The following is a 26555-nucleotide window of genomic DNA, read 5'->3' on the forward strand; positions in this document are numbered from 1 at the left end:
GGGCTGAGGGCAGTGACCAGTCAGAAACCACAGGCTCCTAACCTGCACCGTCCACATTCGAGCCCAGACCGTCCACCCAGAAGCCCCACAGCGGGTGTCAAGGTCTCCGGTGAGTCTGTGGGTGTTCCAGTCATGTCCCCTGTCGCCTCAGGCCAGGAGCTAGGCCACACTGTCTACCCCACAGAGGGCCTGGACCGCACAGTTTAAGGATCTGTGAGGTCTGACCCTTGATCCACCCTGTGGGTTGTTCAGATCTGAAGATCACTGGAGGAATCGTAAGGCCACACATTTTGGCACAGAGCGGGCTTACTAAAGCAAAGGTAGCCAGAGGGAGAGAGTCAGCAAGGGTCAAGATGGCTCCTGGAGCCGAGAGAACCTTCTAGGTTGAACAATAGCAACGGTGGAGTCACAAGAGTAACAACAATGATACAATAGCTGCTATTTCCTTAGTGCCCCCCACACGCTGGGCACGGACAGGTGGAGCTGCCCGGTGGGGGCGGCCCTGGGGGCAGGAGCGGGGCTGCCCAACTCCAGCCGCCCCGGCCCTCCAGTCACTGAGTCCACATGAATTCACTGCGCAGCCGCAGCACGCCTGCCTGTGCTCCAGGTGCTGGGGGCGCGGAGACCCAGGCTCTCGGAGAAACCACCCCGTGCCAGGCACCCACAGGTATGCCCTCTCTGTACAAAACTCAGTATTGGACAGGAAAATCCCAAACGGACAATCTGAGGGATGCTGAGCACTATGCCAGAACTCTCTGCAGGGACCCTTCGGAGACGGCGCTGCGTGCCCCCAAGCTGTCCAGAGGCTGCTGCACTAGTCACTTCCAAAGAGGGGCACTGGAGGCGGGGGACGGGCCACCTGGACCTGGGCGTGGCCGGGCCTGGCCAATCAGATCTTCCTGTTCCCCAAGGGGGGGCCTCCTTGCTGGGCCCGTCCCTGCAGGGTTTCTAGGAAGGATGGGATGCAGAGAGCTGCGGTGGCCAGCTGGGCCTCTGAGGAGGGAGCCAGCACGGAGGACAGGCGAGCTGAGCGGGAGGGGGAGCCAGGCTCCAGGGACACCATCGAACCCATGAACCCAGCTGGACATACCCACGTTTCCCCTGTGTGAACCCATACATACCCTCTTGCCTAATAAAAAAAATTAAAATAAACGATGACTATAAAAACAAAAACAAAAGCAAACCACCAGCGGTCCCCCGGCCTCCCCTTTCTGAGGCCAGCTTGGTGCTCACTGAGCGGGCCTCCGCCACCACCTTCCGGTTGCGCATCCTCAGACTGCACAGACAGGCTGCAAGCAGAGGGGGGAGTCCTGAACTCGGCGAGACTCAAGGCCTGAATTCCAGGGGTACGGGGTCTCTTTCCAAGACTGGCTGGGATGTTCTGAGGATGACTATTCGGGTCACTCACTGAGAGCGAGAGGGGCCTGTGGCCGTGCACTGACTGAGGAAGGGCACAATCGCTGGGCTGATGGTTAGCAAACCTCCCCCCAGGCCTCTGCCCTAGAACAGGCCACCCGTGGATACTGCCAGAAATCACTGGGCTGGGAATGCCTCTAGGCGGTCAGCAGAATTAGAGGGAGAAGAACCAGGCCTGCCCCTGAAAACGTTATTGCTAAGGTTATAACGTACTTCTAGCAAAGAGAGACACCGGGAAAAAAGAAAGAAAGGTACTGGAACGGACAGGCGGACACGCCTGAGGGGATGCCGTCTCTCTACCCTGTGGCCAGGCACTGAGCCGCCCCAGAGACTCTGCCCTCAGCCTCCTGCATGCCCAAGAGGGACAACAGAGAAGAAACTAGGAGAGACGACACGCTGGGGAGGAAGGACAGGAGGGAACAGAGAGGCAGGAGCAACCCAAAGAAGGAGAGAAAAGTGGGCAAAAACGGAGAGGACACAGTGACAGCCCAGGAGGAGGAAGACAGGAGAGGAGAGTGGCAGGACGGCTGCAGATCTGGTCCCCAAGAGGCAAGGGAGGGGCTGGGGAGACCACGGGGGCAAGGGGGTGGCCGGGGGGCTGGGGGTGATGCTTTGGAAGGGAAGGTGAACCCAGCGCTGGGCTTCACACTCCCACTGGGCAGCTGCTGCCTCTCTGGTCAAACACCTAGGCCTCTGTTGTCCCGCCGGCTGTCGCAGGGGCTGGCCCAGCATATGGTTTGCATACACAGATAGGCCAACGGTCACGGAGAGCCCCAGTGCAGGGCTGCCAGGACACACGCCTGCCACCCACATTCATCGCAGCAGTTGCCAGAGCATAAAGGGGACAACAAGAAAGATGGGCTGGGGAGAGGCCACCCCAGGATGGCCCGCCACCTCCTTCTTTTTTTTTTTTTTTTTTGGGGGGGGTATTTTATTTTATTTTATTTATTTATTTTTATTTATTTTTTTATTAATGTTATGATAGATTACAAGCTTGTGAGGTTTCAGTTGTACATTTTTGTTAGTCATGTTGTGGGTACACCACTACCCCCTCCGTACCCTCCCCCCACCCCCCCTTTTCCCTGGTAACCACCGATCAGATCTCCTTCTCAATATACTAATTTCCACTATGAGTGGAGTCATATAGAGATCGTCTTTCTCTGACTGACTTATTTCGCTTAACATAATGCCCTCGAGGTCCATCCACGTTGTTGTGAATGGGCCAATTTCGTCTTTTTTTATGGCTGAGTAGTATTCCATTGTGTATATATACCACATCTTCTTTATCCAATCATCAGTTTCTGGGCATGTAGGCTGGTTCCACGTCTTGGCTATTGTAAATAATGCTGCGATGAACATAGGGGTGCAACGGACTCTTGAGATATCTGTTATCAGGTTCTTAGGATAGATACCCAGTAATGGGATGGCTGGGTCATAGGGTATTTCTATTTTTAACTTTTTGAGAAATCTCCATACTGTTTTCCATAGTGGGTGTACCAGTTTGCATTCCCACCGCCACCTCCTTCTTGGTCCAGACCAACCTCACACCTCACCTGGATAGGGACCACAAGGGCCTCCTCCGTGGCCTCCTGGCCTGCCCTCTCTACAATGCTTTTGGGGGAGTCTTTCTCAAAAGGCAAATGTGACCACACACCCTCAGTCAAAAATCCCTCCATGGCTCCCCAGCACCCCCAGGATAGAGCCCTGCTCACAAGGGCCCTCTGGCTCCTCACACCTGCCTACCGCTCCCCTCAGGCCAGAGCTGATTTCCATGCATGATCTCATTTCATCGTCCCCACAGCCCTACCTCTCACCCCGCTCTACAGATAACTGAGGCCAGGAGTTTCCACACTGGCAGAGCCACAATCCTTCTCATCTGGGCTGGAAACCCAGCTCACCCATGACCCCCAGCTCCCCCGCATCCAGGCCTGAATTCTCCCTCCCAGTCCTTCCATCACAAATGCCCATCCCTTCCTCCTTTCTGTTCCGACTGCTGCCACTCAGGGTGGCCCCCACACTGCACTGTCCCTGCCTGGCTCCTGCCCCCAGTCTTTCTTTTCTGTCCGGTTCTGCCATGTTTATCCTCCTGAAATAGACTTTGTTATCCTGTCACTCCCCTGCTCAGACACCTTCGGTGGCTCCCCAGTGCCCAAGGATCAAAGAGCAAAGCCCTTAGCTTGGTGTTCAGGCCCTTCTGCGCACCCAAGGGGTCTGGAAGAACAGGTAGGAAGGCTTCCCAGGAGCCTTCCGCAGGCGCCCCCGCCTCATGGCAGAGCTCCCCCACCTCCACGGGCTGGGCAGGGAGCTGAATTGCTCCCGGGGCGGCGAGAGGGCCGGCCGCTGGAGACCAGAGCTGGCCGAGGTGTTGGGACCCTCACTGCCGCCACAGGAGCCCTCCTGGACCTAAAGGGTCCTCGCTTGGGATGGGCATCATTCGTTCCACTTGGGGGAGCTCTGTGGGGTCTCCTGAGGGACGAGGGCAGGGCTGATGGGGATGGCCAGAGGCCGCAGCACTCCACATCTGAGGCCACCTTGAAAAGTGGCCTCGGCACGGCCGTGGGGCTCCAAGGGCACTGGAAAATGATGCCAAGCCTCAGTTCAGCCAGTGGAAAGAGACGAAACCAGTGCTTCCCAGACTACGGGGTTCACAGACCCGTAAATTCCCTCCAGTCTTTGGAGAGGACTGACACTGGGTTGCAAGCTTCCTCTTCTCCCAAGTAAGGGCGTTAAAACAAAACAAAACCCAAACAGAAAGCCTCGTCCCCTCTCCTGTTGCCTCCCTCTCACGCAGAACGGCCGGCGCGGCGGCAGAGGAGCGGGAGGGCATCTTGGCAAGAAGGACACGCCTCAGGAGATTAATTTTGATATCAGGGAAATTTAATACGCGGTCCTCGGTTTTCTAATTTTGCTGTGAACTGAGGAAGTGTTTGTCCCTGACCAGCCGGGGTCTACACACAGTGTTCACGAACTATAAGGCTGAACTACGTCCCTTTGTCAGCCATTGTAACCAACCTCACGTATGGACGCCACCAAGAAAAAAACCCAGAAACATAAGCTGTCACTAGGCATTTCATTGAAAGTCTGAAATCAGTGGCCATGATGTGGTGGCAACCCACATACAAAATAGAGGAGGATTGGCACAGATGTTAGTTCAGGGCCAATCTTCCTCAGGAAAAAAAAATCTGAAATTAAAACCCCAATAAATTAAGAAGGGACTATTTAACATGAAAGGATTTTCCCATTTACAAAAAGTCTTGGGCCTCAGTGTGCCCATCTGTGAAATAAGAGGTAGCGTGGGACTAGATTATCTCCAAGTTCCTTCTGGCACTGGAATTCTTGGATTTTATGAGTTAGTCCCAGTTAGGGCGGCTGCCTGCATCACACCAATATACAGTTTCTAGAGAGCTCTTTGGAGAGAAGAAAGCAGATGACAATTTATAGAGCAATAAGGTTTTGGGCCACTGGCCCCCCTCCTGGCCCCGTGGCTGGGCAGTGACCTTCAGCATAGGGTGGGAGCAGAAGAGATGCGGCAAAACAAACAGATGCCCACCCCTAAGCCGGGCTTCATGCTCCCAAGTCCTGAGCATTCCTGAGCATTCCTTCCAGAGTGAGACGGTTCACAGGAGATCTATGTATCTGCACAGATCACCACCGGGACGGTTTGGCAGCAAACTGTGCAACGGTGGTTATCTTTGGGCTGTGGGGCTGAGGGGATGGGAGGGGGGCTGTGCACCCCCGACTTTCTATACTTCTGCCCCAGGGTTTCTCCACCCCGGCACCACTGACATGTTGGGCCCGATCATTTTTTGTTGTAGGGCCTATTCTGTGTGTCATAGGATATTTAGCAGCATCTCTGGTCTCTACTACCCACTAGATGCCAGTAGCATCTCGATTCCAGTTGTGACAACCAAAAATGTCTCCAGACATTGCCAAATGCCCCTGGGGGGACCAGACGCCCCATCGGAGAACGACTGTTCTACATTATCGGTCTAAATTTTTTTAAGAAGCCTGTATGATAATATATATTATGATTATTAAGGATATCTATATTCAGCACCTCAGCAAGAGCTATCAATTCTACATGTCCAAAGTTCTCAAATAAACCGACTTCCTGCCTCTTCCGTGGCTGCCATCGTCTCCTGGACAACGGCATGGGCCTCCGAGCTGGGCTCCCTGATGTCCCCTTGCCCCAGCAAGTCCTCCCCACATCGCAGCTAAAATGAACTTCTAGAAGTGTCCTCAGTCATGTCACTCGCCTGCCTGGCTTCCTACTGTCCCGAGAACAAAAACCAAATGCCCCCTCTGTCTCCCAGGTGCTCTGCCATCCGGACCCCGGCCCCCCTCTGCCCTCTTCCAGGCCTGGCCACTCGCGGCGTGGTCCGTGGACCAGCAGCCTCAGCGGCCGGGGAGCTGGTCAGACAGGCAGAATCCTGGGTCGACAGCACCAGGCACATGGAAGGCATTCTGCAAATATTTTTGGAATTAATAATAGGTGCAAGTATCGAGTCCTGCCTAGGTGGCAGTCAATTTTCTTTACGAGGATTATCTTGTTTATTCTTCATGAAACCCGTGAGGCGAGAGAGGGACTATTTACGTGAATCCCCGTCTTACAGACGAGGAAGGAGAGTTCATGACCCAAGTTCTCACGGCGGGTGACAGGCAGAGCAGGGGTCCACTGGGGCCGGGCGGGGAGGGATCGGACCCCCATCACGACACTCGTCCCGCCCTCTTATTTGTAAATCAAACAGCATTTTAAATGCACGACGGGGGCGTGACATTGAAAGAATTTCCCAGCAAATATGTCTACAAAATAAAGAATCCTGCCGCTGGGGAATCATTATCCTTCCGTGCTTTTGGGTAAATGACATCTTTGTGTTCGGATCTGGGTAAGCAGGGCCTGTCCAGCCACACGTTCCCAAAGACTGCTGCGGTAACCGTTTACCTCCAGGCGAGAGTCAGAAACAAGCCTGATGAGGAAGCCGCGGGTGCCACTCACGCGAAGGAAGGGGGGGTACGTCTGTGCCCTCTGTGCGGCTGGCACGCCTCCCCCTCTCAGCCACCAGGCAAGCAATGTTCATCGTTAGAGGTCTAGTGCTTTCCTTCTACAGCCCTTCCTGTCTGCCACGTCCCTTGTCGCTGGGGCTGTAACAGGTACCCCCACCATCGCAGCTCCAGGACACTTCGGGGGGCACTCACGAGCGTGCTCAACCTCTCCAGAGTCAGGGCCACGTGTCCCCATTGTCATATCACCAGCACAACCACTACCATTTCTGGAGCACCTGTATGTCCTAAGCTCTGTGCCAGGCTGCCTTTGGTAGTTATCTCCCTCAATTTAATCCTCAGGACAATCCTTTACAAAGGGAACACAGGGGTCTCAATTTTGCAAATGAAGAACCTGAAGCTCAGAGAGGTGAAGTAATTTGCGCAAGGTCACACAGCCAGCTGGTGAGAGACGCAGAACTTGAACAGTTCAACTCAGAGTGCTCCTGCCATACCCATGATCACGTCAGCTAACTCCTGTTGAGTTGTTGAGTCTGTACCACGTGCCAGGCCCTATGCTGAGACCTTCACTGCTCGGTCTCAAACCAGCCCCGTGAGGTGGGTGCCACGACTGTGCCCATTTTACAGATGAAGCAACTGAGGCTCAGAGAGGCAGCCTGACACAGGCTCAAGGTCACGCAGCCAAGAAGAGAGAGGGGATTTGAATCCAGAAGCGACCGGCTGTGCTGTGTGGCCGCTCAGCTTTCAGCCGAGCGTGGTCACACATTTTTCATTTATACACCAGCTCTCACGGAGCCTCGTGCAGGCAGCTGGACGTCACGGTCTGACAGTTTGCCTTTTATTTTTGTTTTCAACCCAGAGGAAACATAGCAGCTTGAGAAACACACTGTGGTTCCCAAGATGCAGGCAAAAAATTACAGCAAACACACAAAATCAACAAACCAAAGGATCGTGTGTCCACCTCGAGCTCGTCTGCTGCCGCCCCCTCCCCTCGGGGCAGGAAGGGTGCCGTGCGTCATGACAGGGACAGTCAGCCCCGAGTCTCTTCCTATGGGGTAAAAGTGGTGGCCAGGAGACAGGGGCAATGGCTGGGATCAAGGCTTTGAGTTTTCCAAGAGGAGAGAACCCAAGAGAGGGTTTCATCACCGACCTTCAGGTTCCCTGGACATGGTTCGAAAGGCCTTTGGCTCCCTGTCACGACGGGCGGCCCAGGAGACTGTCCTGTTGCGTCCTCGAAGGCAAAGACAGCCTCCCATCGGACTGCAGCCTGGACCCGCCCAGCTCAGCCTAGGCTGACTCTGAGTACCAGGATCCTAAGAACTGCACACATCCTCTTAAATCATTCAACACGTACACAAAACCACCATTACAGTGTCTATAACACAACAGCTCCTCAACACACCAAAATCATTATGATCTGGAGGGCCGCCAGGGAGACAGAACCCAGAGAGGGCCTGTCTCGTTCTGCCTGGTGCCCAGCAGATGTCTGCAGCCCTGCACGGCATCCTGCCCTCTGCTCCCAGCATAGCAGACCCTGTGACGCTCGGCACACGGCCAGGATCAGCCTGGTGACAGCATGCTTTGTCCGTGGCTTAGAGCTGGTCTTGGGGATTATCAGGAGTCAGCCCCGGGGCCAGACTCTGACCCCAGCTAGATTTATGTTTAAACAGAGACTAACAGTAAGTGTCTGACATCTTCAAAGATGCAGCCGTCCTCGCCAGCAGAGAGTTTAGCCATTAGTCTGGGGGGGTCCCCTCCAGGCTGGGGGTCACCACCGTCTGTGGCACTTGTTGAAAATGCAGATCCCTCTCTCAAGACCTGCGGACTGTGAGCTGCCGGGGCTGGGGCGGAGCATCTGCTGATCGACTCGCTTACTTACAGCATAATTCATATCCAGTAAAATGCACAGGGCTTAGTGTAAAACGTGACGAGTTTTGACAACCATAGACGTCCATGTACCCACTGCCCAGATCAAGACATAGGACATTTCTGTCACCCCAGAAAGTTCCCGGTGTGTGCCTTCTGCCAATGAAGCCACACTCCCCACCGCAGGCCAGCGAGATCTGCTCTGTCACTACGGGTCGGCACTGCCCGTACCGGAGGGTTATCCAGTGGGACTCGTGCAGGATGTGCTCTTCCGTCCGCCTTCCCGTGTTCAGCCGGTGTGTTGCTGCATCAACGTTTCTTCCTTCCTTCATGGTGCAGAGCAGCAGGCCACGGTGTGCATACATCACGTTGTTATCTCTCCACCTGCGGTGGACACCTGGGCTGCTTCCTCGTTTGCGCTGTTACGCACACGCTGCCGTGAATGCTCGTGTAGAGCCTGTGTCCGGGCAGATGTTCGCCTCCCGTCACAAACACACAGGAGCAGGACTGCCCGGGCGGCAGGAGCGCTGGCCTCAGGCCTGTCTCCCGGAGCTGCAGCAGCCCAGCTGGGGTGGGGCGCCCTGGTCGGCTCCCCGGGAAGCCCTCTATCCAGGCAGGAGGCCCCCGGAGCTTACAGGACCTGCTCAGGATCACAGGGGGTCCGTCTGCCTCAACAACGATCCCTGAGTCTCTCCACATTTTCATCCACATTCAGCTTTGAAAGCTGAACTGATTCTGGGTGGTTTGTTCTGATGAATGATGTCAGCTGTTCAGACCAGGGTTTAAGAGCCCACGGAGATGGAGAAGGAACATTCCGGTTACCAAGGCTCTGACTGAGTGTCCCGCCTCCTTCCCCGGTGGTCTACAGACGAATGCACTGATGAAAACGCATCACTGGCAGCCTGTCCTCTAAACCCCACCAGGGACCCCACACCCACTGGGCAAGGCAGTAAAGCAGGGTGGTTAGACCCAGTGAGGATTAAAATCCAGGTCTGTCTGGGTGGCCTTAGGCAAGTCGAATCACCTTTCTGAGCCTCGTTTTCCTCATCTGTAAAATGGGCACACTGGCAGTACTACTCGATGATCCTGGAGTAAGGAGTCTACAACCTGAGTCGTACAAAAGGAGGTGGCAGTCAGGAAGCAGAGGGCGTGGTAACTTGTGACCTGCTGTTACCGAGGACTCCCGCAACCCCATCCTCGCAGAGGTAGGGCAGGGTTTGCTAAATACGCAGATTTGGGGCCCCAGGATGGACTCACAGCGTCGGAATCTGAGTGGGGCCCAGGACCTGCTTTTAGCAAGCTTCCCGGATGCTCAGGAAAGCCGCAGACCCTTATCCCAGGTGTGGACCACGGCGGAGCCTGGGGGCTGAGCGGGCGTAAGGAGGCAGAGACAGGCAGCGTGGAAGGACCCGGCAGGGCAGGTGAGGCTTGGGAGAGCCACAGTGTGGCAGCCGGCCAGGGAGGACCAGGGACCAATTTATTCCTCTCCCAGGACTGCCTCCCAGCTCTGCCCCAGGAATTCCGGCCACATGTGCCTCCCGTGGCCTGTGGGTCAACTCAGCCAAGTCCTAACACCTTTGCCAAGGAAAGGAGGCGTTGTCGGGCCAGGCTTAGACATTCTGGCTCCGGAGTTAGAAAGCCCTAGTTTCGAGCCCCAGCTACACCGCATCCTGGTTGGATGAACCTGAGCAAGTATTTCAGCTGAGCTGTGAAGAGGATGTACCAGAAGGTAGCATTTCTCCAATGGAGTTGCCAGACGGAAGTCACATTCAACACCATGCTGAGCATCCTCCCCACGGTCACTACTGATGCGGCCCTAGGCCGTCATCTCGCTTCCGCTTTAGGTTTGGGGATATAACTGGTGACTCCTGACAACTGAGCAATATTCCCCCCACCCACGGGGCCCGGAAACAGAGGACACGGCTTACATCTGGTTGAACAGCCTCTTTCCCTCCAGCTGTGTTCTCCTCCCCTTTGGTCTCAGCCTTAATCCACGTCCTCCAAGATGCCCCCAATGTACCCACTTGCTTGGCTCTGTACAGCTACACGACAGGGCCTTCTGCCAGCCAGGGAGCCGTCTCTGCAACCGGAGGGAGGGAGGGGAGCAAGCGACTTCACCGCATGAGTCTCAGTTTCCTCGTCTGTAAAGTGGGCGTTGTAATGGAACCGACCTTAAAGCACTGCGGTGGGGCTGACGTAAAACCATCCAGATAAACCAGACAACCCAGTGCCTGGCCCACAGTCAGCACTCAGCAAATGTCATTACCAACACTGTGCTCTCGTGTTATTTCCTGAAGAGCCTGTGTCACCCTCCCTCCTGCCAGGGATGGCAAGCCCCATGAGGACAGGGCCCTTGTCCCACAAAACTACACCGGATCAGGCATCCGGGGCCTCAGGATGCCCTGCGGGTCCCCCGACCACGGAGGAGGCTGATAACTGTTCTTCAGGATCCCCCCAGGGGGCTGAGAGCTCCTGAGCAGTGAAGGGAGGTTCCTCCAGATGCGGGGTGGGCTGTGGCTCCAGGCGGCTGGGGGAGAGCGGCCCACTCTGCTGAGGTGGGATTCACAAGGCCCAGGCGGGATGCAGGGAACCAGGAAGATCCGGGGCCCGTCCCTCCTGAGCCTCTCGTTTCAGGAGAGAAAGCCGGGGCCCTGCGGAGTGAGAGTCAGTGGTCTCAGGAGAACAGTTTTAACAATCGTGTGGGGCATAAGCAGCAGGGAGGGGCTGGCATTCCCACCACGTATGACAAGAGACCCAGGAGACGGGGGCACGGAAGACTCCGCCTAAGGTCCCCGAGAGCAAGGGGCCGAGCCAGGACTCAAAGCCCTGTCCCCATGGCTTTAACCAGCATTTCTTCATTCCTTTTGTTGTTTTTTTTTTTGAGGAAGATTAGCCCTAAGCTAACATCTGCTGCCAATCCTCCTCTTTTTGCTGAGGAAGACTGGCCCTGCGCTAACATCCGTGCCCATCTTCCTCTAGTTTATATGTGGGATGCCTACCACAGCATGGCCTGCCGCGCGGTGCCATGTCCACACTGGAGATCCAAACTAGCGAACCCCAAGTACCCGAAGTAGAACGTGTGCACTTAACCGCTGCGCCACCAGGCCAGCCCCAAAACCAGCATTCTTACATTTGCCTCCTAGCAGGGTCCAAATCGGATGACCTTAAGCAAAACCACCCCCAAACTCCAAAACAGAATAAACCCCTTACAGAAGCCCAGAGAGGGTCTCAGAGAGACGCCCTCCATGCCCATCAGCAATCAACCACAGTGACAGGCCCCCTCCCGTCTCCAGCCAACTGCCTTTGCAATTCAGCTGCTTCCCTAGAATCAGTTGTTTTCATCAGCCTAAGTCCTCCTTTGTCACATGACCGTCCACATCACCTCAACATCTTCCACTCCCCACCTCCCGCCCACCCACTGCCCACCCTTTCTCCTCCAGACCTCCTAAATACAGTGCAAGAGCTCACCATCCTCCCAGTGACCTTGGCATTCCCTTCCCTCCTTGGTCCATCTCCCAACACATACACTCTCCCAGGTCTCAAACTGGCAGCCCGAGGGCTGTATCTGGCCTGTGGATGTATCTTACTCACCTGTGAAGTGTTATTTATTTTATATAATATAGAAGAGTTGCCAATATTGAGAACATGGGTGATCTCAGATATGAAACTTGCAAATCTGGTAACCCTGGCCCAAATTCTCACATGTAACAAGCCGCTGGTGCTTAGTCATAGCTGCGTCCTGTGAAAGGGCCTGCCTCCCACTTTGCCACAATCCCCACCACTCCCTGCTGCCTCACATCTGGCAGATTCTCTCCTTAACATCCCCTGTTGCCTCCTTTCAGACATGTGCGTTTACAACCCCCATCCACTTTTACATTCCGTTGGTCCCCAAACTTGTTTCTTTCTTTTCAATGATTCTGCCTGCTCCATCCATCCTCCTCCCATTTCTCAGGCCTGATTGATTGCAATCATTACTGTCACTCACTTTTCCGGGGCTTTCTCAGCCCCTAGGCCCAGCCATGTCACCCCTCCAGCCACTGTGTCTATCAAAACTTCAGACAAGTCCCCACAGCCCACAGGACAAGTCTGGCTCTCCCGGCAGCGTCTGGACTACCCCATCCAACCTTCCGTGAGGGTTCCTTGAGCACCCGCTTTGTGCAGGGCCCTGTCCTAGGCCCCAACGATACCAGAGGGATAAAGACATTGCTCTCTCCCAGGAGAAAGGACAGTGCAACATCCGGGGCACATCCAAGGAGGAAATTCCGGTCCTGATGTCACGACCCTGGTCCTGCGGGTCTGCTCACATCCTCTGCATGCTGTCCCGTCTCCCTGCCTTGGCGCTCTCTCCTCCCCCAGCACCCATAAAGGCTGTGTAACCACCCTCCACATCCAGCTCTCACTCCCTTCTCTGCGAAGCCTCCCGCCGTGGCCAGCGAGTGGTGGCTCTCCCCTCCTGAGCTCTGCCAACGCAGGTCCTCATATTACCCAACGGCTGCTGGCCACTTCGACAGGTCTCGAGGGCGTAATTCTCATTTCCACTTTCTCTCTTTAACCAAATTTGAAATTAAGCAGGAAGGGCTTCACATCTGTGTTCTTCTCACTGCAGCCTCTTGGCATTTTTATATTTCCCTGGGATTCCTCTAACTCTGGGCAGGAACTGTACACATCCCAAAGTGTCAACAAATCTCTGCTGACTTCATTCATTCATTCAACAAACATTCACTGCACAACTCCTGGGTGCCAGGCACGATGAACGGATGAGGGAGCAAGACAAGGGCCGGATCTCATGAAGCTTCTCTTCCACTGAGACAAACAAGTGAAGGGACAGATTAACAAGAATTGTTCAGAAAACAGAATAACAGAAAAGGCAGAGGTGGTTCTTTAGACAAGGCAATCGAGGAAGGCCTCTTGGAGAGGGTGACATTTCAGCTGAGACCAACAAGGGAGCAGCACAGCAGGATGGGAAGGTGGGGGAATCCCAGGCAGAAGTGGCAGTGAGTGCAAAGGTCCTGAGGCAGAAATAACCTTGGAAGATGGAGAAGGCAGAGGGGTGGCAGGGAGTCGGTTAGGGGGTTACTCTCCTAGCCCAGGTCAAAGTCGACAGATGGAGATGAACTTGTGATGGATTTGACTGTAAAGGGAGAGATGAGGGGGCACAGATGATTTTGGCCTGAGCAACCTAGAGGAAGGTAGGGCACTGTTCCAGACTGAAGTGAAATTCCTCTGTGGAAGCCCTGACCCAGTGTGACAGTGTTTGGAGACGGGGCTCTGGGAAGTGATTAGCATTAGATGAGGTCATGAGGGTGGGGCGGGCAGGATTCATGCTCTCTCTCCTGCCACACCCCTGCACTCAGGAAGAAGGCCATGTGAGGACACAGCAAGAAGGCAGCCACCTGCAAGCCGGGAAGAGAGCCCTCACCAGACCCTGGCCAGGCTGGACCTTGATCTTGGACTTGCAGCCTCCAGAACTGTGAGAAAATAAGTTTCTGTTGTTTAGGCGCCCCCATCCCCTGTCTATGGTGCTTGCCATGGCGGCCTGAGCTGGCTACCACAGGCCCCTCACCAAGACGGGGAAACCTTGGCAAATAATGAATGCTCACAGGATGAAAAATCTCAAGAGTCGAGGCCGATACAGTAAGATGGTGAGATCACGTCAGTGAAGGCCACAGACATGTGGCCAAGGGGCAGGACCCTGCATCCCACCCAGAGGTGCCCCATGCACGCCGGTCTCTGAGCCTCTGCCTCATGCTGACAGCCATTCTGGAAAGGCCCCCCTCCCTGATTTCTGACTATGCAAATCACCCTACCCTTCCCCTCCCTCCTTGCGGCTGAAATGCAAAACCCTCTGTTTTCCTTATTGCTGCTTTTGCTCGCTTTAGAATAACAGCTTCTCTAAAGGCACACTTCAAAGTCAACGCTCCTTTCATCAAACAGCCAGGCCCGGGAGGCGCGGGTCTGACCCACCGAGGGGCAGCGCTATGAAAGCTGCCAGCTTGCTTTCTCGCAGAAGCAGTTCGTTCTGCCCCACAGACCACAGCAATTTCACCGCGTGTCAAAATGACAGACGACGCGAAAGGAGAGACCGTCACAGAAATGTTCGAAGTTACAGAAAACTTCAGAGAGTCCAGATTCAAGAAAGAGAGTTTTGAGACAAACAGGGCTGGAAGTTGGAATGGTCCTGATGGAATGATCTTTTTTTTAAAGATGGAATTTGTGAAATTTGCCTAAAGAAGAAATAAGCAACTGATATTTATATGAAACAATGCCTGGAGTGTGCGCTGAGACACGGGGAAAGAAAGCCCAGTTTTCACCACGTCAGGAAAACAATCTGTTTAAGAATATGGTCAGGGTGAGGCCCAGATTCCTATGAAGAAAGGAAGACTTTGGGCCCCTCTGACATACCCCTAGACATGTCAACGCAAATTATTACCTGTATTAAGGAGCATAACATTTTACATGCCACAAGTTCAGTACACACTGTCATTCAGTCCCCACAACCTTCCAGGAGGAAGGCAGGCACTGCGCCCATTTTACAGATGAGTAGACGGTATCAGATCAGAAAGGGTAAGTCACTTGCCCAAGATCACAAAGCTAACAAGCACGGAACCAGAACTCTAACCCACGTCTGTCTGGCCCCAGAGCCCACTTTCTGTTCCGTATGTCAGGAGCTCCAAATTTGGTTGGATATGTGAATCAAGCAGAGAACACGTTAAAAATCCAGATTCCTGTGTCCCACTGCTGGAGTCTGACTCAGCGGCCTAGGTGGGGGCCTGGGAATCTGTTTCTAAGTCGTCCCTGAGCGTTCTGATCCAGCTGACTGATGATGAGAGCAGAGGACTGCTGGGGGGGGCCACATCTGTGCCAGCCAGAGGGCCCCCCGGGGAGATCTGGGGGACCCACAGCTGAGCCCCTAGAACCGCCTGCGGGCTGAGGGAGGTGGCTCCACGGCAAGGATCCATTGATCTGTTGTGGGAGTTTATGCTGTGTCAACTTGGTTAAGCTGGAACTGCTTCTCCCAGAATCCCCCTCCCTGTCTGGTTCTAGGTTAAAATTGGCTGAAAGAGGAACCTGTGGGAAATTTGGGAGGTGGAAGTGAGGCAGCAGCCATGACACCCTGGAGGTCATCAGAGGTGGATGTGGTGACGGACAGGTGCCCTGCGGTCCAGCAGGTTGGAGCCTGTCCTCTGTCCTCCAATGTCTGTCCAGCAATTCCTTCTGACCGTTCATCCTGCTGACCAACAGCATCGCCAGGACGGCCACCGGACAGGGGCTGGGCACCCACCAGGCAAAGGCTGCCCTGAGTCTTCTCCACTAGCCTCCCTGTGGTCCCCCTCTGGTGGCTGGACCTCCTGGCTCCTCAGATGGAGATGGTCTCTGATCCCTCAGCACCCCCTTTTCACCTTCACCTCGGCCCCCACCCCCGTAACCACCTAAGGTCTCATTCTTACCCAGAGGTCCTAGCGGTTCGGATTCCCTGACTCCCCCTGAACGAGGTCATCGCCCCCTCTCTCCCACAGACCTGTCAGTCTCAGGCAGTGGTTATCCCAATGTGGCCCCCGCCCCGACCAACAGCACTGGCATCCCCCGGAGCTTGTTAGAAACGCAAATTCTCGGGCCCCGCCCCAGGCCAAGTGAATCAGAAATTACGGAGGAGAGCCCAGCAATCTGCTCTAACAAGCCCTCCAGAAGGTTCTAACATGTGCTAAGGTTTAAAGAACCACTCATGTGGGCATTTAAAAAGCCTTCCTCCGTTTCTGTTTGGGACGATGAAAAAGTGCCAGAAAAAGATGGTGCTGCTGGTTACACAACATGATGAATGTGCTTCATACCGCTCAATAGCGTGGTTAAAACAGGTTTTTTTAAGGAAAAAAACCAACTTAATTAGCAAGAAGCCCCACACAAAAGGCCACATATTGCATAACTCCATTGATATGAAATATCCAGAAAGTAGATTAGTAGTTGCCAGGGGGTCGGAAGGGGAGCGGGGAATAATTGCTTCCCGGGTATGGGATGTCTTCTTGGGGTGACGGAAAAAGTTTTGGAACTAGACAGAGGTTTATGCACAACACTGTGAATGTACTAAATGCCCCTGAATTGTTCCCTTTTTAAACGGTTAATTTCATGTTCTGTGAATTTCTGCAGCTGGACCTTATATCTGAGAGAATTAGCATTTATGGAGACAAGCACAGTGTCCTTTCATCCTCACCCCAGCCCTACAAGGGTGCCATCATAATTCTCCCCATTTCATAGATGTGAAATCCAGACAGGCTGACTCCAGAATCCGCACTTTTAACCAGTATGCCTTTATGCCCAGAACACTGAGTTATTTCTTGTGCAGAAGACAGAAACCAGACCTCAGCCAGAGCGAGCCTCGGTCTACACTTCAAAGCAGTCTCCCGGTCACTCAGCTTTACTGTGCCCAGAAGCAGAGGGCCGGGGTGGGGGGAAGGGGTAGCGACGGGCTTGTCATGGGTCCACAACCACAGCCTGAGACAAAGCCCTGTGGGCTACCAAAATGGTTAGTGTGGTTTGTAGTGGGCTTATCATAATGAAAATATTAAAAAAAAATAATTATGATATAACAGCACCTAAAAATTTATTGCACACTGACAATGTGCTAAGTACTTTTTACATTTAGCTCATTTAATCCTCACAAAATCCTAAAACGATTCTTCCCATTTGGGGAAATTAAGCAACTGTCCAAGTCACGGAGGTCATCAGGGCCACCGCCCAAACTTTAAATCTGTTACTTTAATACAAAGTAACACAGTACACGCTTCTCCCTAGGAAACTTAGAAATGGTAAAGATTCAAATTGCAGAATTCTTCGTATCTTTTTTAAAATTAAAAAAAATGGGCCAGCTTTGTAAGCTGCCTTTTTACATGAATCGATTAGAATCGTCCTCCTATGTCTTTCAAAGTCTTCTCCACCACCACCCTTTTTAGTGACCCCGTGGGATTCCCGGGCACGGATGGAGCACAGTGTCTTTTCCAGGCCGTTCTGTTGGACACTTGGGTTGTTTCCTCAAGAAGACGTTCCAACTGACGAAAGATGTCTGAACCAGGGTGTGAAATGTAGCAAAACCTCCTCCCTACAACAGGCAGCAAGAGGGCAATCAGCTTCGGAGGGACGATATTTGTGGAGCAAAGATCCTGCCTTCTCCACCCAAAACGTTCAATTGTGACTTTGTATCTCAAGCCCGTGAGGTGTGGGGTTGTTCGCACAGTAGCTGGCATACTCCTGCCTCAGTTTCCCCATGTCATAGAACTGTTATGAGGATCAGTGAGTTACGGGTTAATATACACAAATCGCTTAGAACAGTGCTTGGCCCAAGTGACCTGTGTACATTTAAACTAAGATTGGAAGTACCTTCCAAGGACAGATCCTCTCTCCAGCCCCCAGCCCAGGACCTGCCTCCTCCAGGGCCACCCCAAAACAAGGTGATGGGAGGACTTGGCGGTTTCCCCACCCCGCCACTCCAGCAAGGATATTGACCCCATGAAGGCCATTTCCCCCAAACGTCCGAGACTTTCACCACCAACCGGATATGGTTCTGCCTCCCAGGAATTCCCCTAAACTCTTTTTGAATCTTTTTCAGCCTGAAATCCCCGGTAGGAAGCAAGTTCATCTGCTCCTCCCCGTGAGAAATTCCCAGTAACCGGGCAACTTCGTGCCGGGCAAGACCACACATGCATTCTCAAGCTGCTGACATAACTCCCCCCGTGCGATGAATCAGTGCAAACACGCGGGGCTGGAACCCTCCATGAACTTCACCTCGGGTGGCTCAGCCAGGCACCGTCCCCTCAGCCCGAGACAAATCCGGTCCATCAGTGGCTCCATCAACTTCCAACCACAAAACACAGCAGAAACGATGCATAAATTCGGAACTTGTACCCGCCAGCTAATGACATGTTTATCTCCCGTTTATCTGTACGAGATTGCTTCTCTCATACCTACAATCCAGGGTTCTTCCTTTTTTGCGGTGGACAGACCCCTTTGAGAATCTGATGAAAGCTACTGACCCTTCACAGAAAAATGCAGAGATGGAAGGTCTGACATAAAATTTCAAGCAGTTAGTGGGTTTAAAGGTGACCTGAGTACCCTGATATGTTACAAGTTTAAAATTACCCAACAATTTCATAATGATCCTGACAACCGTAACGCTTTATTGCTTTGATGACCAGGAGAACCTCTAAAAGCAGCATTAGAAAGCAGCTAGATATGCACAGAAAATTTCTAGAAGCATATACAAGAAATCATGACCCACGGCAATCTCTGGGAAGAGGGGCTAGGGTCTGGGATGATTTTATGGAATTTTATTGAATTTTACACTGTTGGATTTTTTTTTACCATGCGTAAAATTTTTTCTAATTAAACAAACTAACTTTATAATTAACAAAAAGAGTTCATAAAAGTTATTTAAGTTAAGAATGAGACACAACCCATTGTTGCCTCCATTTCTGTGACATGGGGAAGGGGGAGGTCACCAAGGGGGAAAAGGTCAAGCTACTACCTAGCAGAGGTGACCCCGCATCAGCCGGGAAAAGGCAAGACATCACCCAAGGACAGATGACCAGGTGTTTCCACCGGGTGTTCAACGCAGGTCATGCAAGTTCCACATTGGAGGGGAGCGCACTATGAATACCCAATATGAATACCCCATATGAATTTCCTCAGCACCCCACAGCTGGTGCTCGGTGCAGGAATTGGCCAAAACCTTCTCACGGAAGTTTAGGGGGTGCACCCCCAAGACTCTGGGCAAGGCCGGAGGTGGCAAAGATGAGTGAATGCCAGAACAATGCTGCGGTGGGTAGCAGAGGGGACACACAGTGGAGGCCAAACAGCTCCCCCCACCACCCCCTCTATTTCAAACAATAGCTCTGCATTTATTAGGTGGAATCGCACGGATCGCCTTTTCTGTGGTCATCTGTAAAGGGGCGGGGGTGGGGCTGTTACTTCCTAGGCTGTGGCGAGGACTGCGCGAGGCTGTTGCCTCTGCCAGGTGCACCCTCTTCTGCTGCTGACCTGCTCCCCCTTCAGACTTCAGCTTGGACTCCACTCTTTCTGAAAACCCTTCCCTGACTCTCGTCCTTCGCGTTCCTGGGCGTCCTAATCACCCCTGGGCTGTAGTGTAAAGGCCCCTCACAGCCATCTCCACCAGGAAATCAGCCCCATCTTGGGGGCGCGAGCTGGCCCTCTCTAGTTCACCACTGGCTCAGCGCCCGGCACACAGTACGTATCAGTCTGTTTGTTTAAAGATGACTTCCCCTCAGATAGCAGAATTCGCATCTGTCACTGTTTGAAAACAACAATTACCCAAAGGCAACTCCAATACGTAATTGCCACCCTCCAAGCTACAGTTAATGAAGATGTCATATCTGGGGTTTGAAAGGGTGTTGTTGTTTTTTTAAATCATATCCTTCCCCACCAAGTACCAACAAACCATGCCCACACCCTAACCAGCACAAGCCCGGCCAGCGGGTGTGGGGAAAATGTGGAACAAGGGTAAGTAAATTCTCTCTCTCTCTCTCAGACCAGATGTGAAGAGGAAAAAGTGGCAAAGACATAAAATCCACCAAGAATTAGAGCCACCTGGTCCTACATCTTGACGAGAAGAAATAGCAGAACCTTCTGGAGACATCGAGAACACCATACATCATAGAAGACCATGGCGGTGAGTTCTCTTCCTGGATCTGCCAGGATTTGCTGGGCGACCTTGGGCCCACTGCCTCCAGGACGCTTCCATTAGAGAAGCACTGGGAACATTAAAAAAAAAAAAGGAGAAATACCAAAACAGGCTTACCAACCCTACTCTAAGTGCTGGCCTTGAACAAGTGAGTGCTGTTCACGCGGCAACACAAACTGAGCTGTTGGCACCAGAGTCAGAGGCTTCATGACAAACATTAATTCTTGGGGAACGGAACAGCGTACCCCGTAGGGTACTCAGGCTGCATGAGGAAGATGCGTTTGGGGCGGTTAGCAGGCTGATACTAACTTTAGCGCCTGATGGGAAGGTGTCAAAAGTCTACCCTTGGATAGTGTCATCACTGTGAAACTTGAGAGGCCACCTGCCCGGCACAGGCCCTGGCCTCTCTGTCTTCCGGCCCCCGTCTCCTTTAAGAATTGAGGTGGCTAAACTAGCAGCCGTTTCTAACTTGCTGTTCTATTTTTAAAGTCTCAAGAATTTTTTAAAAAGGCTCTTTTGCATCCCTGACATCTGGAACATTTGTAGGCAGAGGTTCCTTCCAGCTGGCCCTGCCCGCCACCACTCAGCCCTGTCCATGCAAACCCCTGAGTTGCTTCTGGGAGCGGTCCAAGCCACCCCAGAGTTCCCAGCATCACAGTATAAAAACCAGCGGACCGGAGCCGTGCGGCCCCCAGTTCTCACCAGGCTGCTGGAAATATGTTTCTCTGGTGACTCAGTGCATACCACATACAGAGACCCGAGACGAAGTTTAACTAAAGAATATTTCTCACGACAAGAGATGCAAATCTACTTTCTTCTACTTCACTTTAAGAAAGCCAGTGGAAAACCACTAAACTGATTTCAAAACTTGCTAATAAGTCGCTGCCCACAGTCGGTAAACATCAGCCTAGGGAACCTCCGAGATCGCTTCTACCATTGACAATTTCTGGGGCCTTAACAAAGCTGGGCTCCTGTTAGAGGATGAGAGGTACCAAGGAAGTCCCCAAGGTGGAGTGACCGACCTCGTCACCTGACGAGGTAAATTCTCTGCACATCTTTGCCATGGGAACACCTGCTCGCCAAGGGGCAGGCCTTGGAGACGAGTGAGCCAAATACTGATTTTTCTAGGGACGCGCACTCGCCACCCCAACGCCTAATCCCGGAGAGATCTGGGGCAAGGGGTGGTGACAGTGGGGTGGGAGCACTTGGCTGGGTTAAAACTAACACAGCCAAAACGAGAAGACACAAAGCTTTCTGCCCTCTCTGGATAATCCTACCCAGATGGCTGACCGCCTCCATTTCTAAGAGGCTCACTGAGAATCGGTTTTTGATTTAGATTCTGTAAACAAAGCCCTTTCCCAAACACCCATGATGCAGAGAAATGGTCCCCTAAGTCGCGCGGTGGTGAATAATTTGCATAGCATTACAGGATTCTGGCCACGGAGCGTTCCGAAGGAGCCAATGCAGAAAGCCGGCCGCCTGGTACTTTCCAGCCATCAGAAGGTAAAAGCAAGTGAGACTGACAGGTTAGAACCGGTGTAAAAAAGCTGTCACACGGGGAAAATACACGTTACGAGGATGAATTGAAAAGCCAGGATATGAAACAGCAGAGCAAGCAAACAAACAAAAAAATCCGAAAAAAACACCATGATATTAACAGTGGCTGCCTGCATATCGTGATGTTTTCCTTCCACGTTTTCTACAAAGAACATGGACTTCTTTGGCAATCCAGGGAAGAAAACAACTTTAAAAGCCCGTCCACCCAGGGGGACGGTGTAAAGCATGGTTAAGGAAGCAGCAGTGAGCTTAATCACCACCTTACTCCCCAGCGCTGATGCCACTTTGAGCAGACAGGAACTAAAGATGTCCAGATATATACCCATTATGGTGTACCCCTCATCTTCCAGGGGCCTGAGCATTTACACCCGCTGGACGTGTCACTGTGGATACCCCCAGAACACCTGGAGCGGGGAGTGCCGGGCAAAGGGGCTCTTGGATGGGCTGAGAGCTCTTTTTATTTTTTTCAAGAACTATCCTCAAAATCATTCCAGACAGAATGTGGGAACCTTGGGGTCTAGTCCTAGTTCGGATCTCAGGCACGCCCCTTCCCTTCCCTGGGTCTCGGTTTCCCCATTTGTAAAATAAGCAGATCGGACTTTCTGATGGCGAAGGTCCCTTCTGGCTGCAACATCCTACGAGCTAAAGGGATCCACATTCGGGTTTGAGGACTGCTGAGTCTGATCAATCTCGGGCAAGGGAGAACAGGAGACCGGCAGCGGCCCGGCCCGAGTAAACAACACCGGCCAGCAGGCCAGGGCCAACCCAGGGGTCTGGAGATCCAGGCTGGGGCTCAGGGGAGGGTGGAGTCTCAGCGAGAGGAAGAGCCCAGCAGAGACCCTCAGAGAGCCACCTCCGGCTGTGTCTTGGGGCTGTCTGGGAGGGGCAGGGCAGTGGCGCCTGAAGCAGGAAAAACCAAACAAAGGACCTGTTTCTTTAGGGAGCCAAAGTTCCCAGGTGAAACAGCCAGGGCACCAAAGGCTCCATCTAGGAGGAGGGAGGAAAAAAAACACTGCCAGGCCAAGCCAGGCCAGCTGTCTAGGCTGGGGAGGGGCAACACTCTACGAAGCAGCCGGCAAGACTGAGATGTTGAGAAACCACCAAACCTGGACTCAACTGGGGCCTAAAACAGGTGTCCGACCTGAACGTGGCCAGGCCTCCTGGGACAATGCAGAGGACCCTAGAGGGGCCAGGAGGGCTGGGTCCCGGTCCCCGTTCTGCTGCAGACTTGCTGTGTGCCCGTGGGCAAGTCCCTTCCCCTCTCTGAGTTTCATTTGCCAATGAGACTGGTCCGCTCCGCCAGAGAGACATTCTGGGGTCCTCCTTTCACCTCCTGTGGCAGGTGAAAGGCCATGCGCGGTCCACCTCCAAGCCCGGGGAGACTTACAGCATGGACGACACCCTTACAGCCGTCAATCGTGAGAAGGACTCCTCCAAACATCAGAGCAGACACAACAAAAGTGAAAGCAAAAGCCAGCAGCCAGAAGCAGACCCTTCCCCACATCCCCAGTCAGAAGGCAGCTGAGCTTCTGGAACTTTCCTGGCACTTAGGGAGAAAACTCTTCTCAGTCCCTGGAACTCCACCTCAATTTGGAGCTGGGGGCAGAGAAGCCCAGAGCTAGGCTCCTCAGGCTCCAGCCGAGGGTTCTGAGGAGTCGACTGCCAGCCCCCCAGAGGGAGGGGAGGACACTGACCAGCACTGTGCCCCAGTACAACAGGAGCCCCAGAAGCGGCGGGCTGCCCAGTGCAAACAACAGGAGAGGGGACGCTGGGTCCACCTCCCATTCTGCCGTTCCTTACACAGACAAACTCCTGGGCCTTGTGACTTCTGCAGCCAAGGGGCCGGAAAGCACCCCTGGAGGGGCCTGGGCCCCACCAAGGTCCCTGGCACGCCCACTGCTCTCTGGATCAAGACAGGCCAGCAGCTTGGCCGCACATCGAATCCACAATCTCACCTTTGACCAGTAGCCACACATGGAGACCACATGTTAATCCCTGTCTCCTTTGCAGGGGCTCCGATGCAGCCCCCATTTTCATTCCCACTGCCCCCAACCCACAGAGCAACCTCCCCTCTCCTAGCACCCTTCTCCAAACTCACTGTGACCTTCCTCAGGGTCAAGAGGATCAAATGACTGCTCTGCTTCAAGAGCTTGAATGGAATCTGTCTCTTTATCTTTCTAGTTCAGTGGCCTATACTGACCACAGGGAACACTGCCTGGCCCACAGCAGGCACTCAGTCAACATCTGCCTACTCCAGAGTCCCACCTGCAGCTGACCGCACCCGCCTTTCCAGTCCAGCTCATTCCAGACCTCCACTCCCACTTCTCCCCACCCCCCCCCCACTCCCTGAGCACCTCCCCCATCCCTCCAGGGACTCTATGTCCCTGTTTAATATTCCAGCACTCTTTTCTCAGCAGGACCTCCTGGCTGGCCTCAGTCTGAGTTCTTTTCTTTCTTCTGTTCTCCCCCTGGAACAGAACTTACTACAGATACTTGCTATTGCTAGGCATGGAGGCCCCACTCCGCCCCAGGGGGTTATCATTCCCATCATACCGACGAAGAAAGTGAGGTTCAGAGAGGCCAAGTGCCTGTCCACCGTGGTCACACAGCCAACGAGTGGTGGGCCGTGACTACAGGGCCAACACTCTGCAACACTTGTCACTTACAACCTCTGACTCCCTCACTAGGCTGCAGCCCCCGGAGGCCCCTGGGCCCTGTGTCCCTGGGGCCAGCCCTCATCAGGGAACTAGCTGAGGAGGTCGTGGTGAGGAATACATGGCCGCCAGCCTCCTCCCCTTCCTCTCTCTTCTGCCTTCCTCCCAGGCTGGGGAGGGCGATGTTAGGAGGGAACATCCCGATTCCATTTGGCCCTGTCACTTGGGTCGAGATCTTTAGGTGACAAATCTCCAAAGTGTGAAAGCCGTTCGCACGTCCCAGAGCCCATCTTTCACAAGGGAGCTATGCTCGAAGCGACCCACTCAAAACAAAAGCCAGAAGGCAGCTGTAGGGAGCAACCTCTGCGGCCCCGCCCACCCCGCTCCCGCGGAGCCGCTGTTTCCAAGCCCGGGACCACCCGCGCTGCCAGGGAGGCCCCGGGTCCCGGCCGCACAGGCTCGTCCCAGCGCTGCGCCGGTGCCCCGCGGCGGCTGCCACCGGCCAGGAAGGGCCTGCGCCGGGCTGGGGAAACCGCGCGGACGTCCCTCGCCCCTCGGTTAGGAAAGATTTCCTCCTGAAAGCGGCCATCCCTCTCAACCAGACTCAGCGCTCCCGGGGCGCACGCTTCCCGCCAGGGCGCAGACTAGAGACGTGAGGGACTCTGAGTATTTGCCCTGTGCTCAGTTTCACCCCCACTTTGCTCACGCCCAACTCCTCACTCTTTTGTTCCTAGTACGTAAAACATACACACACACACACACACACACTAATCTAAATCCGTAAAAAGCCTCGATTACCAGGAAGGAGGAGAGGATGGAGGCGGGGGGCTCCCGCGGGCAGCGCCAGGGTGGTTTCCGGGGACCGACTGGCAAGTTCTGCTCTAAGCACCGGTGGAAGGTGCCTCTTTGGCCGAGGGTTCGAAACACCTGTCCTCGCCGACAGCGGGCCCCGGAGCCGGCTGCCATCCCCCCAGCCGAGGCCAGCTGGCCCCAGCGTGATAGCCGGGAGACGGGGGGTGTCCCGCACTGGCGGGGCGCGGCTCCAGAGGGTACGGGTACCGAGTCCTCCCGGCAGCCGACCCCAGGCAGGAAGCTTCAGACGGGCGCACGGACAGACCCACACAGCCCTCGACTCCCCTCCAACAACAGTCAGTCCGCGGGGCGCGGCGGGGCGGAAGGAGCAGCGGCGCAGACTCACCCGGGCGGCGGCGAGCCCAGCTCGGTCTCGGTCAGGTAGCCGGGGGCTGAGGGCTCCGTGACCCCGGCCCCCTCGGGCTGCCTCCTCCGGGGCTGGCGCGATCGCGGGGCTGGGGCCTCGGGGGAATCTCGGTCGAGGGAGGCGGCGGCGGAGACGGCGCGCCGCGCGCTCGGAGACCGGGATGCGGACGCAGGAAGCGCGGCCTTGGAGCGCCGGCGTGCGGGAGGGAGTGACGGCGAGAGGCAGAGGGCGGCGCCGGCCGGGAGCTGCCTCCAGCGGGGAGAGGCGCCGCCCACCGGTAGACCCTCCCTCCCCGCCCTCCGCGCCGCTCGGAGGCCCGGGGCGCGCGACCCGAGCTGCGGGGGCCGGCACCCACTCCCTCGCGTCGGCTGGGGCGGGGCGCTGGCCCCAGTCCTCCTTCTTACCCTGTCACACGGAGCTGGCTAAGCCGGGGTCGGGGACAGATAGATCCCTGACCTCTCCCTATCCAGGGGCCGCGGAATTGGGTGCGTCGGGGCGGGGACTGGGGGCAGGTGTCTCAGCCGGGAGTCCTGGGTATTTACGGGTTAAGTTGAGCTGGGAGACGCCCCTCCCTGCCCGATCAGGCGCGAGAGCCGAGGCTCGGCACCCGGACCCGAGCGCCGCCCCTTTACCTGGCCGAGCGCTCACCTGGCCGCCCGTGCGCCTGTCTCTTCCCCTCTTCCTGGGAAGGCCCCCGCCTCCCTCTCCACCCCCGGGCGGGTTCGGGGCGCTGGGGTCCGCCTGCTCCGCCCAGGGCTGGTGCCCTGCGAGGTGACTGACGGGCGGAGGTAGGAAAGGAGGAAGCGAGTGTTTAAAAAGCAAGTCTTCTCATGCCCTCGGCCCTGTTCCTACCCTCTCCCGGTCCCCTGGGCGCCCTCTGGGCCGCACGCCAGGGCCGCGGCCGGGGTGGAGCCCCTTCCGGGAGCCCGCGTCCATGCACAGGACCGGGGTTCCCTGGCCCATAAGCCTCCCCTGCTGGGGGGTCATTTCCAGCTTTGCAGATAACTTTCCCAACGAAGCACCGATTGTCGTCCTGCCGACCAGGTGGCAGGCGGGTGGCCCGCCTCTGCTCAGCGCCCGGAAGCTGCTGCCCGAGGCCTGGCTCTGGGGCTGGTGAAGCCCAGCTGGACAAGAGCGTCTCTTGCCTGCGGCTCTG

At 54.7% G+C, this 26555-nt stretch overlaps 1 protein-coding gene across 5 annotated transcripts in view; it reads right to left on the minus strand.

Annotated features, from left to right (window-relative positions):
* TMEM51 (transmembrane protein 51) overlaps positions 1-26219 on the minus strand; it is a 48269-nt gene extending 22050 nt beyond the window's left edge. The window contains exon 1 of one of the 5 annotated variants that reach the window (XM_008542966.2): positions 26048-26219. The gene's annotated coding sequence lies outside the window, so the exon portion shown is untranslated. Of the gene's footprint in view, positions 1-24978; positions 25727-25803 lie in introns of those variants that run through there. The other 4 variants (XM_070602687.1, XM_008542963.2, XM_008542968.2 and 1 more) reach the window with 4 other exon arrangements.
* Positions 26220-26555: the final 336 nt, after the last annotated feature.

This window comes from Equus przewalskii, chromosome 2 (assembly GCF_037783145.1).
Source record: "Equus przewalskii isolate Varuska chromosome 2, EquPr2, whole genome shotgun sequence".
Taxonomy (NCBI): Eukaryota; Metazoa; Chordata; class Mammalia; order Perissodactyla; family Equidae; genus Equus; species Equus przewalskii.